Source organism: Macaca mulatta, chromosome 9, assembly GCF_049350105.2.
Source record: "Macaca mulatta isolate MMU2019108-1 chromosome 9, T2T-MMU8v2.0, whole genome shotgun sequence".
NCBI classification, from domain to species: Eukaryota; Metazoa; Chordata; class Mammalia; order Primates; family Cercopithecidae; genus Macaca; species Macaca mulatta.
Genome location: NC_133414.1, coordinates 83,749,031 through 83,763,437, shown reverse-complemented (window position 1 = coordinate 83,763,437; position 14,407 = coordinate 83,749,031). Strand labels below are relative to the sequence as shown.

The 14,407-nt window shown below is 34.1% G+C and overlaps 1 protein-coding gene across 4 annotated transcripts in view; it reads right to left on the bottom strand.

Moving 5' to 3' along the window:
- The window catches only part of CTNNA3 (catenin alpha 3), a 1,846,283-nt gene that overhangs the window by 97,869 nt on the left and 1,734,007 nt on the right, over window positions 1-14,407 (bottom strand). The gene's annotated exons all lie outside the window — the stretch shown is intronic.

The window sequence follows — 14,407 nt, the reverse complement described above, 5'->3', positions numbered from 1 at the left end:
ATAACAATTATAGATTCGAAAAGTTCCCAATTTATTTCTACTGGGACACTAGTTCTCTCACTTCTATGAGACAGTCTGCCTTTTAGTAAATGCTTTTAAAGGCTGTAAATGTGTTTTTGGTCTAGTATAAGTACTGTCCAGTAACACTTTTGACAATAATGGATGTGTTTTCCATGTATCTGCTATGATAACCACTAGGCCAATATAGCTATTGAGCACTTGAAATATTTTTTACAACTAAGAAACAAAAACAAAACGTATTTAACTTTAATTAATTTGTACTTAAAAAGCCACACTTGGCTAGGGGCTACTGTGTGGAACAATGCAGGTCTAGATCATGCTATATAACTTTTTGACTTGCTGGGCACAGTGGCTCACGCCTGTAATCCCAGCACTTTAGAAGGCCGAGGCAGGTGGCTCACAAGGTCAAGAGATCGAGACCATCCTGGCCAATATGGTGAAACCCCATCTCTACTAAAAATGCAAAAATCAGCTGGGCATGGTGGCGTGCGCCTGTAGTCCCAGCTACTTGGGAGTCTGAGGCAGGAGAATTGCTTGAGCCCGGGAGGCAGAGGTTGCGGTGAGCCAAGATTGCGCCACTGCACTCCAGCCTGGTGACAGGGCAAGACTCCATGTCAAAAAATAAAAAATAAAAATAACTTTTTGATTTAATAAAATTTGCTTTATTGCAGTTCAAAATGATGCTAAATGATTTTTTTTAGATACATACTTGTGCTAGAATTCCTTGATTTTATCCAGGAGAATAATAATCATATCAACACCTAATAGACTAGTCTTCTTTCTAGGCATTGTTTGCTGTGGTAGAAATGAAACCACTATAGCAACAGATAGTTCATTAAAATAGGAATATATTAAGAATCTTTTCCACGCAACCTAGGAGTGGCAAACTGTAGCTTTCAAGCTAAGTTAGGACACCACTTGCTTTTGTAAATAAAACTTTATTGGAACACAGTCACACTCCTTCATTTATGTATTGTCAATAATTGCTTTTGCGTTACAATAGCAGAATTAAGTAACTGTGACTGAGATTGCTAGGTTGCAAAGCCTCAGTTATATACTAGCCCTTCCATAGAAAAAATTTGCCAACTTTTTCATTACCTACATAAATGCTTATGTGTAAATATTAGGATAAAGTTCCTTTTACGGAGAAGCACATTCTTCTCAGTTCATTCACCGTACTTAACACATATAACACACATTGCTAATTCCTGTATATTTTCATATATATGTACCATATAACAGGTAATATGTTAGATATTAAATTATATGTACATATATATGAAAATATACATCAATTTAGCAAGTATGATACTAAATATATATGTCACATATTTAGCAAATAAAACTCTATGTGCTTTCACTCAGATCATGGGAATTTAATGCACAAACAATAATTTACAGCATCTGATTTCTAATTTAAGTAAAAGGGTTTAGGTAACATGTCTCTGCCTAGATCTTGATAATCAGATAATATCAGAGCTAGAGTGGAACATGAAAGTGCATTCCAAACTCATTTTAAAGACAATAGTTGGGAGATGCCTAAGGACACAAAGAGATAATAACCAGTTAATCAACTATTTAATAGCTCATTTATTGAGCCACAGATATTTATGTAACCAGCCAGTGGGCCTAGTAGTTGCTTTGTACAATTCAGGAAGACAGTGCCTTAAGAGCTCAGGCTGCAGACAGGGAGCAAAACCCTTTGTGTTGTCACAGTGGCTCTGCTATGTATGACATACCTTCTTACTTCAATCCAACAGGGAAGAAAGAAAATTCTTCCCTGGAACACTTGTGGTCTACCATTTAGTGAAAGAAGCAATTGGCAAAACTCACAAATGACCTATGTATCCCAGAGAAGAGTCTCTATCTGCTCCAGTAAACGCCTGTATTTTAGGCTGCATTATTTATTTTTACAGTAATTTTGAATTGTTCTGAAGACTGTCTCCAAAATAGAAATAACCTCACTTGGATTACTGTCTAAAGAATGAGTCTAATTCCATTGGGATTCTTTTTAAAATTCCATTTATTGATAGGAAAAAAAATCTTTAATTTAAAAGTTACTTTCTGACCTCAGTGGAACTAGTCCATATTTTTCTTTCTTTAGACAGGCAACATATGATAAAAGAGATGTTTTTCTATTCTCATCTAAAATATTTTATTAAGTTTTAAGGTAAACTATGACATCATTGTTTTCATAAGATACTTTAATTAAAAACTTTAATCATCTGGATTTCTGGGTGTCAAAAATAGAAATTACAATTCAAATTAAAGTATAATGACAGAAATGTAAATTTCAAGTTCTGCATTAGTAAACCCTCTAACCTTTACCAGAATAATCTCACTTATCAGATACTTAAATGAAAACTAATATCTCAACTTATTATATTTTTCTCTATCTTTTTTCAATCTAACAATATAGAACTTGAGTTTATAATACAATAAAGTTCACCATATAATCTGAACTACATAAATGCCTGGACTATATTACCTTTCCTTCAGCAACATGTATAGATTTAGACCTTTGATTGGATTGTGGAATGCAGAGGTACTCAAAAACAGAACCAACTAGTCATTACAATTATATTATATTGTACAACCAAGAATAATTTATAATATGCTTCTTGTAGTTTTTGGAATCATTGTTCTTATACCAGTGTGGCACCTTATTAATCCTATGAAGTCAGTCATATGGTGATAAAACAGATACAAAATACTTGCCTTAATATGTTATTACTATTAAGTTAGCTCTGACCACACCACCTCATGGACAGGTTCCAAGTAAAGACCTAGATAGTCAAAGTGAGTACTATTAGTAGACTTGAAACATTTAATTTCTGTTGGAAGAGATGACTAAAGCTCTCCATGAATTCTTTATTTATATCAGCATCTGAAATATTATTGAATGCAGTTTATTTGAACTGCAAGAACAAGGTAAAATAAAGTCACTGCAGGTGGTGCTATAGCTGTGAAAATTTGGCAGTGAGTTGGTGAATTAGGACAAGTGGCTTCCAGAGACTAAAGAACCGCTAAACTTCTATCGTCAACAGGCACATTTAGGATGGATCATCCTAAATATCATTTAATCATGTGGCCAAACAGAACTGTTGTTAACTGACAAAATGCTATGCATTGAATTTCTGGTTTGACAAATGAGAAAATGGGTTTTGTTTACAGTGGCAGTTCAGAATTACACTTATAAATATTGAGGTTAGAGTCTATTAATGGGCTGTTTGGCACTAATCATCTGAAGAATAATTCATTTCCTCACAGAGGTATACATGATTTATTTTCATATCCTATATGGCTTCCTTTATGTTTATTGAATTTTGTTATCATAGTGAGGTCTATGAAAGCCCATGAGCTTGGAAGATACTATCTATGCATCATCTTAATTCTTTGACCATAAAATAAAATGATTGGTTCTATAGAGGTATCCTCAACTTCATCCAGAAACAACTGTGACATGATCCAATTTCTGTCATATTATATACAACTTACAAAAGACATATATACCCATAGCCATGAGGTGCAAGTGCATATCTAATTCTGTATGAGGATACAGCTCAAATACACACACACACATACACACACACAAAATATTACAATATTTTATTGGCTGACAAATAATAAGTGCAGAAATATCTAGTATATAAAATAACTAATTTTGAATCAGGAGAACTGTTTGTATTCACTGCTTTTTAGTTTAGTTTTATTCAGTAAAGCATTGTACTACTTAACTTGTTTTTGAAGTTTGCATACAAACTATCAGGTGCACACACATACACACATATGGATACTATTGAGGTGAACAATGTGAAAGCCTTGTAAATTTTTTCTTAATATACATGCAGTATTATTTTGAGAAAAATAATATCACCCTCAGATAAACATTCAGATTGCTTTATGAGCACAATTATGACATCTTTTTTACCAGTCATTCTTTATAAGCACTCACAATTCATGTAGAGCAATTATATTGCAATATTACTTACTTATTACAAAATCAACACTTCTGTTTGTGTGAAATGTCACATTACATCTAAAGCCCTGAAATGCTATGGCCTACAGAGAAGAATCAACTGTTTCTCAAACCATTCACTTTAGAAAATATATTTAATTTTAAAAAGAGGAATTATCTTTTCTATCTGTAAAATGAGAGGGTGGAGCAAGAAGAACTTTCAAGACTTTTTAGTTGTTAGATCTCATAATTCTAAGCCTTTTTCTTTTTCAACAAATGATTCTTCAGAATTACATAGACCACACCTTTGAAGGAAAAAAATAGGAAGTGATAGATAATCATATTCATGTTTATGGTGGGATATGTTTATTTTCTATATTAGTTATAAAGAAAACTTGTTTTCATTTTCAGCTATCTGAAACCAGTTAGACACTTACACAGATGATCAACCATATGGCATTAATAAATGTATAACCAAGATAGATATGAAGCATTTTATATTTTAACCAAATGGCTAAACTAACTCATGAAAATGTCATATATTACCTATTTAGCTGAGAGTTTTATTGCAGAGTAATTGTTTCATAATTAACAATTACCATAGGACCAGCCATTTCATTTTATAATTACTTCTCAAACAAATTAAGGAAGATGGGTTTTTTTTTTCACCCACATTCAGTTACAGCTACATACAATTTCATATGTAGGAATATGTAAATATATATGTTTTATAAAAACAACTCAGCCAGCTCTATCAGTATTATTTACATAGAAGATCCAATGGGAAATAAAATCACTGTAATTAAGTATACATACTTTTTAAATATATCAGTGTTGTCAACCTATCTTTCACTTGCCTTCATGTTGAAGGATGTAGAATAGAAATGGGAATCAGACCCCCACAAAAGTGGGGGATCCCAGGTCTCCTACTGTAGCATCCTGAAGTTTTTGCCTGTATTTGTATAATGAGGTTATGCCTAAAGTTTTGATTTTTAAAATGATTCCAATGCTTCTAACATAAAAAATATCTGTTGCTGAAATACTTGAATACTATAATATATTAAATGATCTAAGTAAACATAGCACTACAGAAAAAAGAATATAATAAAAGGATCAAAAGGAAGTAACTGATAAAAGTCAAAGAGAAATCAACATTTAAACAAAACAAAGGGCAAAAAAATATATCGTTAAAAAATTGCTTAGCGTACTTTGCTGTTCCTGTACCTCCAAAGTCTATAAAATGAATTAAAGTGAAGTAGGAATGTTAACTTTTTTGTTATCTGTCTACTTAGAAATGGAAATATTTAGCATAATTAGTCCATTATTGTTTCCTCTATTTTATCTCTGCAGTATTATAATTAACACAATATTACATTCAGTATAGATATGAGACCAACTTATTTCCCTCAGAGGAATTACAATGGAAATAAATTGAGTTCTCCAATGCTACCTGATTTTTAAGCATTTAAAACTTAATAAAATACATTTATTTCAAAACTTATTCTTTCCTTCATCACAAAATATTCAGCATCAAAAACCATAGTTGAATGTAATTTTCTGTATTAAAATTGTGTCAATAAAAATGGCAAATGACAGCAAAACAAATTCCATTATCATTTTAAAGCTTAGAAGACCAATTACAATTTGGGATAAAGGCATCCCTTGCACGCCTCTATCCCAGGAAGCTAAGTGCAAAAGTGCAGGAGGGTAGACTAGAGCTGGAAGAAAGTGGAAGGTTTGACCAAATAGAAAGGAGGGAGTGGCTGGCACATATGAGCTCCTGGAAAGAGACTGCTTTTGCCCTCTGGGAAAAGACTGCTGATTTGATCAGAGCAGAGACCAGAGGGGTGAAGTCGGAGAGTAGAGACCTGGAAAGCCTGGAAGGTTGACGTGTTTAGGACACCTGTATTCTCAACACTCTTCAACCAACATTGAACATTCCTGCAGAGGAAGGCAATTAGAAAATATTTAAGCAGGATTAATTTATCTTACATTCTGGCTGGTGAACTCTCTGATGCTCGGGGAGCCCCAGTTAGCCTCAGAGATAATTTGCCAGTTGATTGGAATATTTCACATGCTTGCAGCCTAAACACTTGCTGATGATCTGAATTTTATTCATGGTTGATCATTGACTCTTTCTTGATCACTGACTCCTTCTTGATCTTTTGCCTAACCACCCACAGCTCATAAGTGTCTCTATTCTCTGCCCACTTAGAGTAACCTTCACTTTTTAAAATGGATGTGATCTCTATTTGTCATGGACATTACTTAAAGACAGAAAGTCTGGTCTACACATTTTTTTGCACACCCCTAGACATCAAATATAAGAATTGTAGGTGCCAAAATACCGTTAATACTTAGACTGACTATATCAAGGCTACTAAATTAGGAATTTAAAAGGCTGAATTTATCCAATCTCTTTTTAAACGACAGAAGGATCAGTGATACTGAAGAGCAATCCACATCCTCATGTCTTATAGGAGGATTGCCAAACTGGAGGAAATTGTAAGTACTATCAGGGGATTTGTGTTTGTCATTATTCTTTGTTATTTAAAGTGTGAATTATTGTTGTCAGTACTTATAATAATACTTTGCAAAGAATTTACATTAAAAAATAAAGAGATATTTGTAAATAGCAATATGTTGAAAACAAGCAGTGAACTTTGGCAGAATTCTTACTGCTTCATTCATATTTGCATTATTTATAAGATGCTAATTGGGCTCAACTCTAAAGGAGAACTCTAAATATGGTATTCCACAAGAGTTCTAATTTAGTGAAGCCCAAACGACAAATATTCATAGAGCTCTCAGATTCTGAAGATTCCATGTTAGGCAAACCACAGTATTAGTGTCCAAACTGAGACAGAAAAATAAAACAATACTAAACTTAGAATATTTTTAGCTTGATTGAATGAATACTTCAAGTTACATACCTTTTTTCCCCAAAATAATCTGGAAATTCCATATACAAGATCTTGGCTATTTTTTTTTTCTTTTCTGGGATAGGGTCTCGCTCTGTCACCCAGGCTTGAGTGACACGGCCACAACTCACTGTAGCCTCGACTTTCCAGGCTCAAGAGATCCTCTGCCCTCAGATCCCCAAGGAGCTGGGACTATAGTTATGTGCCACCACCGCTGGCCTATTATTTTTCTTTTTATTTGTGTAGAGGTGGGGTCTTGCTATGCTGCCAAGGCTGATCTCAAACTCCTGGGCTCAAAAATCTTCCCACCTCAGCCTCCAAAAGTGCTGAGATTACAGGCCTGAGCCACCGTGCCCAGCCTAGATGATGTCTTTCATAAATGTAAGGATTTGATTTTTGACTTTGAATTTCCTTGGACTAGTTGATGACATGTTCAACCTTCATATGCTGAGTTCTCCTCACTTTCAAATTACTTCCCAAATAAATAGCAAAATCTCCAGTAACTGTAAACAAAAGTCGTATTTCAAAAATGAATGATGTATACAGTTATCTTCAACCTATGTGCAAAGTACAAGGTCGAGAAGGACTTCATTTTTGTTTTGATGAAAGACAGGCAATTCCATTCATGATTCACTTCAAATTCTTCAGTATTAACATCTACCAAGAAAAGAATTCACTGTTCCATAGCCCGAGATGCATTAAAAATTACATGTCAAAATCTACTTTACAGACAAAGGGGAAAGAGGAACGGCATGTGTCCTATACACACTTGCTTTACCAATAGCATGACACCCAGGATATGCACATATCACACACACGCACACACACCCCAAAAGCAACCAAGCTTCCTTAGAAAGATATATATAATTGTTTACCATCTGGGTTCCAGATATCTAAGCATATCCTCCCATATTAAATACTTCTTACCACACAAACCTTTGATGCTACTACATGGACAGCTTTCCCCCTATATCCCCTTGTTGTCTCATCTTTATTACTTAGCTGTTTCCATTTCCTTAGCCTATAATCTTTATCCTTGCTTCTCCACCTAGTGAATTCCAATTTATCCTATTTCATTCATTGTTTAATTTCCATCTCTTCTCTAAAAAATATGAGGACTTCCCTAAAATAATCAGTTGCTTCCTCATTGTTTTCCCATATCACTAGGAATAGAACACTGTTAATAACCCATATCCAGTTATTTTATTGTTATTTTAAACAGTGTGTTTGCTTCCTTGCTAGAATCTGAACACCTCATAGACTGAGTCAAAGTTTTTAAACCATTTCTAGTACTTAGAACGAAACATCATAAACTTCATACACAATAAATGTTTTTAGAAAGCCCTTCACTAACTACCTATTTTCCACATTTGCTTAAAATACTAATCCAGTAAAATAATTCTAAAATAAATATTAAAAATGGTTTTAAGTAGTTTGTGGAACTGCAATGTTTACTTATGTTGCAACAGAGGAATCAGTCACAACTTTGCATTTAGTAAACATTTTTGGAAAATGTAGAAAGTTTTGAACTTGCTACTTATCTGTTAACATACATATCTCATGAGTTTTAAGTGGCAAACAGAGAGAGTATTGAAGCAGAATGTTGACTCATATTTACATCAGCAAATTTTAACTTAGCACCTGGTCTCTCCATTTCCAGTAATGAAAAATATGAAGGTGATATATATTACTCTCTTATTAAAGAAATATAGATATTAGATAAATTAAAGTATGCCTATGAATGCTACAACAAATTCTACTTTAAAAGTACCAGCACAAATGTGTTGAAATGTTGCTTGAATAAAGGGATCTGAGTTCTCCCTAGATGTATCATGAAATTGCTTCTTGAAGTATTGCCGAGTCTCAGTTCCTCACCCATATAATGAGAAGATGGACTACAGAAACTTTTAGGCCTATTAAATATTTGAAACATAACTCTTGATAAATAAAGTAATTTACACAAAAGCTGAATTGTTAATGCACTGTCGCAGTTCCTCAACAACTCTTCTTTTGGAAAAAAACAATTACAAGCTTTTACATAATGGAGAAAAACTTCTACACCCATTTGAAACTCGTTCTGCGATATTTTAACCAATACAAAGTTTATAGTGGCTATTCAGAAACATTTCTTCTCACAAATAAACTAGAGTCACATAGCTTCTTGTTAGAACAATTTGGTTTATGTGAGTCAAAAGTATGTAGCTCCTCTAGTCATCACAGAAACTAATACCGTACAAGTTTTTGTTGTTGTTTTTGTTTTGTGTTGTTTTTTGAGACAGAGTCTCACTCTGTCGCCCAGGCTGGAGTGCAGTGGTGCGATCTCGGCTCACTGCAAGCTCCGCCTCCCAGGTTCACGCCATTCTCCTGCCTCAGCCTCCCGAGTAGCTGGGACTACAGGCGGCCGCCATCACACCCGGCTTTTTGTATTTTTAGTAGAGATGGGGTTTCACCATGTTAGTCAGGATGGTCTCGATCTCCTGACCTCGTGATCCGCCTGCCTTGGCCTCCCAAAGTGCTGGGATTACAGGTGTGAGCCACCGCGCCTGGCCCCATACGAAATTTTTAAAAAATCAAAATTTACCCAAAGTCATGATACAGTTTCATAGATTGATAATGGTTTGAAAATGTGCATACTTTGGTGTATGATCCTTTAATAAAATGTAACCATTTTCTGTAAAAATGCGTACTGATATGTAGTTCAGAAAAATTAACATATTGACATATACTTTCATGACGAACCAAAATAAGAAACAATCACTGAACTGTTTTTCCTAACTAACATATGAGGTCAAGACTTAAACTGTTTGATAATGTAAACAACGGCTGGATTAAGAGATGGAACACAGGCTTTCAGAGATGAGTGGCAGACCTGGGGAATTAATTAAACATAGTCAAATGATGAAACTAATCTATGACAAGCCTGAAATAGACTAAAACAAGTTGCACGAGTAAATAATAGTATTGCAAGTCAAGAGACTTAAGGATCAGTGAGTGATACAGAGAACAGAAAGCTAGATCCTCTGCAGTCAGCACCCAGTTTGATAACGCTTCCCAGCGGAAGAAAAGGGCTGCTGATTATTTACAGATCGTGATTTCTAAACCATAGTACATGAAAACGTTCCCAACATGATTAGCGGTATCTTTTATGTTTTTAAATACTAAATCTAGCAGTGACAGCTTGGCATCTACTTGAATGCTTTGGTTAATAGTAATTAATTCAGAGGTGATATTGGCTTCTGTAAAAATGCTTCTTATCTTAAAATAAAAATTCTGCCAATGGCCATTATGTTACATACCCTGTTTTCATTTGTCCACCATTGCAAACATCTCACATACTCCAGAGTGAACTGGAGAAGCTATCTCAGTTGGTTAGAGCATTGGGTTAATGAGGACAAGGTCACAGATTTAATCCCATACAGCCCAGTTCACTTGGCAGAGAAAAACCTTGCTGCACAAGCTCCAGCTGCTATTTCAGCAAAACGCAATTGTAAATTCATATTGTGGATCACAGGGGAAGCTTGCGAAATAGTGGAGGTGATGAAAACAACCCACCCATCCTGTTTCCTGAAAAACAATGCCAAGCACTCATGGTTCAAGTCAGAAATTGCTAATTTTATTTAAATAATACCACTTTTTTTCTGAATATTGCCTAGCCCTGAATATTGTTGGAAGATATAAATTCAGATAAATGTGTTTTACATCATTGAATGTGCTTTTGCTCATCTGCTATCTTCCTCACGTTCATGCTTTGTTCACCTGTATCAAAGGAGTAATTCATACACCCTAAGCAGCAAGTTCAACTTGCATCAGGCAGAAATGGTGATTTCCAAGGGTATAATTATGTAAAATGGAGTACATTTTCTTAGCCTCAGATTTAGAGGAAATTGTTCAGCAATGAGATATACCAAGCCACACTAATATCAGGCATTTTGCTCCCTAAGCACTACAAATAAGAGACATCCTGTTTCATTAAAGACTCATAATTTAAAAATAGGTCCATGTGATAGATTAGTGAATTAGCTGCAACAAAAGATCCTACATGACCAGGTCAAATATTAGAAGCAGCACCTATGCTGTACAGTATGAGCGTACACACACACACACACACACACGTGCACACACACACACACTCAAGCTAAAATCAAAATGTGAGTGCCATTGTCTAATATTAGTTTGTTTTATATATCCCCCTTCAGTCACCTATTTTGAATTTTTGAGAGTATATCATTAAAGATCCTAAAAAACCAGAGGAACAAAATAAACTTGCTTTAATGAAGTTAGATGAACTAGCTCCTTCTGATTTCTAGTTCTGTCACTGAATGTCTGTGTTGTTCTGCTTTATATGTGCTTTAGATGAAAGAGTGTGGCATCTGCTTCATGTAGGAGAAAATAGAGTTAAAGGGTTGGCTCAAGATGCCAGTCAGTATAATAATTCCCATATTTAATCCTCTATGTTCCTAAAAGGCTTTTTATATTAATGTTTACTTTGATTAAAGTATTTAATTAATGTTTTCACTGAACTGAGTTCTATCACTCCTAAATTTTTTAGCCCTTTCTTCCAGTTTAGTCTCGATTGTTCTCTAAAGTACAGAAAAGGGAAGACATGTTTAAAACTTCTATCAAAACAAAGTGAAAGAGTAGAATCATTTGATTTTTTTCAGGAACATCTGCAGAACAACAAGGGCCAAAAATGACTTCAAATGACACATAAAAGTGTCTCAGTCTAAAATATTGGCATTCTGCTAGGCCCTATGTGACTGATAAGTATTATATGTTTTCCTCTATGTCTTTCACTTACAGTGCTGAGCAACAAACTGTGTCTAGAGTTTCTTCATTTTAATATTCTTGTTGCTTCCATCTGGGTCATTGATTAACAAATCCCACAAAAGTGTATTTGAGTCATTTTATTGGTCATCTTACTGTTGTTATTGACACAAGATTTTGAAGTCACACAATAAATTAGAAGATAAATCAGTTTAAAAAATCACCCATGGTTGAGTTCTAATATTATCAGATTTAAATACTACTGTATGAAAATGGTGCTTCTAAGTAATATTGTAAAGTTTAAATAACAGTAGTAAACAAATATTAGCATTTCTAGGGGTTATTTTTTCTATTAAATTCAGATTTGTTTTTTATTATAAACACCAAAATAAGTCAAATAAGTTAAATAGATAAAATAAAACAAATCAATATAAAGTCTAGGTATTTAAAAGATCATCTTATTAATTTCTTAGCTATGGTTTTATTTCATAAGGTATTATAAAGAAAATAATTGCAATGTGAAAAATCAGTTCTGAGTTTGCTATAGCTCTAGTTTTTGTGGTTGTGTGACATTAGGCAAATTACTTATGTTCTTGCAGTTTCAATTTCCAAATTTGCAAATAGGAAGATAAAAATTATGCTAAATATTATAATTAACACATAAGATAGTCACACACACACTAGGGGCTCAAAATTTTAGTGATCATTTTATTAAGGTGAATATGTGAATAATTGTGTTTTATGCATAGTTAATAGTCTTTTTGTTGTTAGTAACACTAGGTCCAAAACGAAGCAATCATCATCAACAACAACTAAAAGCTTAAATGTCTATCTGTCTCTCCCTATGCTCACCCTATGTGCCCCCATGAAATAAGGCCTTTGAATAGGCTATGCCAGAAATATGCTCTCTACTGGTAATTTTTCATCTTGTGAATGCTTCCTTATTAATCAGATCTCCTCATAATTGTCCCTTTCCTAGGGAAATATTCTCGCCCTCCCTAAGTCATCTTGTTTTATTTTTAAAACAAAAATAAGAGCACTTACCACTTTGTAATCTTGTATTTACTTATGGTTCACAGTAAAGGATGACTCAATTTAGGATTACAGACACAGGCTCCAGACTCAGCAACACCAGTCACGGCAAAAATGAGGCTAATATTTGGTTTATAAACAATCAACCCTACCCCACTCCAATTTCCTTCCTTTACCTTGGCTCAAAAAATACTGACAGCCAAAATTTCTCTCTCAAGCCAAAAGGTAGAAATTTCTTCTTTGAAGAAATATGTAAAGCATATTCTAAGAATTCTCTGACTGTTCACACAAATGTTGACAGTCACAGATTAAAGCATTTAGAGTCCTCCAGTTTAAAGGACAGATTCATCCTACTCATTCTTTGTCAAGTGAGACAGAGACAAAACCTGCATAAGTATATAGGCCACCAAGTCTGCTTTTCTTTTACTTACATTAAATATGAACAGCGATTCAAGCATTACCATACATTTGAAGACAGCCTTCAACATGGAAAAAAAAATTTTAAAAAAGGGAAAATTACTATTGGGGAAGCAGAGATTACTCAAAGAAAAAAAATAGAAATAAAACTAAACTAAATTAACCCAAATAAAATTCTTAATATCAATATTGTTAAACTGATTTATTTATGAAGACAGTGTATCTGTAATACAGGTACAGAGTGCAGTGGGGAAAAAAACAATCAGTTAAAGAACAACAAAAAATGAAACGAAAGGTACTTTCAGTGGAAGAATTGGAAGATAAAATGAAGAATAGGAGGTTAAACTTTTGAGAAAAAAAACTAAGAGACATACAGAATCAATACAAAAGATCCAACATATAACTCAAGAAAGAACATTTAAAAAGAGAAATTTCAAGGAAATAAAATACATGGAATTCCCAGTTGAAGGACACATCACAATTTTCCTGCATTCTTATGTAGCTTCTAATTGGTCTCTTTACTTCTATATTTCCTTCTTACATTTATTTATCAATATAGGAGTGACCCTGTAAAAAATATAATACAGAGCAGTAAACATCTTTGCTCAATCCCCTAAAATACTCCCCTGAAATAGAGGAAAAGTGAAAGTCCTCACTGGATCTGTCCCCACCCCAATCCCCAGCCCCAATCACATCTCTGACCTCATCTTTTAACACTTTCACCTTTGCTTACTCCAGTCTCAAAGATCAGGTACACTTCCCAGGTAGGATTTCCCCCTCTAATTCTGCCTTCTGCTTCAAACTCTATTTCTCTAGGTATCTGTATACTGAACTTCCTTATCTACCTCAAATATTGTTTAAATGAAGTCTAACCTGATCACACTATTTAAAATTATAACCTACAACCAGCAAGAATGGTCTTCCTCACCTTGTTTTATGTTTTCATTTCCCCATAGCTTTCTTAAATGTGATGTAATTTATTTACTTCTGTGTCCAGTTCTTATTGTTTGTCTCTGTTCAATGGGATATAAGCTTCAGGAGGTTAGGAACATTTGTAGTTTTCACTCATTATTTTGGAACAGTGCCTGATACATAGAAGATGCCCTATAACTATTTATTGAATGAGTCGATAAACATACAAATAAATGAAGTTCTTTATGAGTGGCACACAACTTTGAAATACTGGAATTGTAAAAAAGAAAACATAATCTTAGCACAACACTCATTGTAATGAGCAACGTTCATAGTCCAAATAATAATTATGGTATTACAGACTTTTCAAAGTATAGAATCA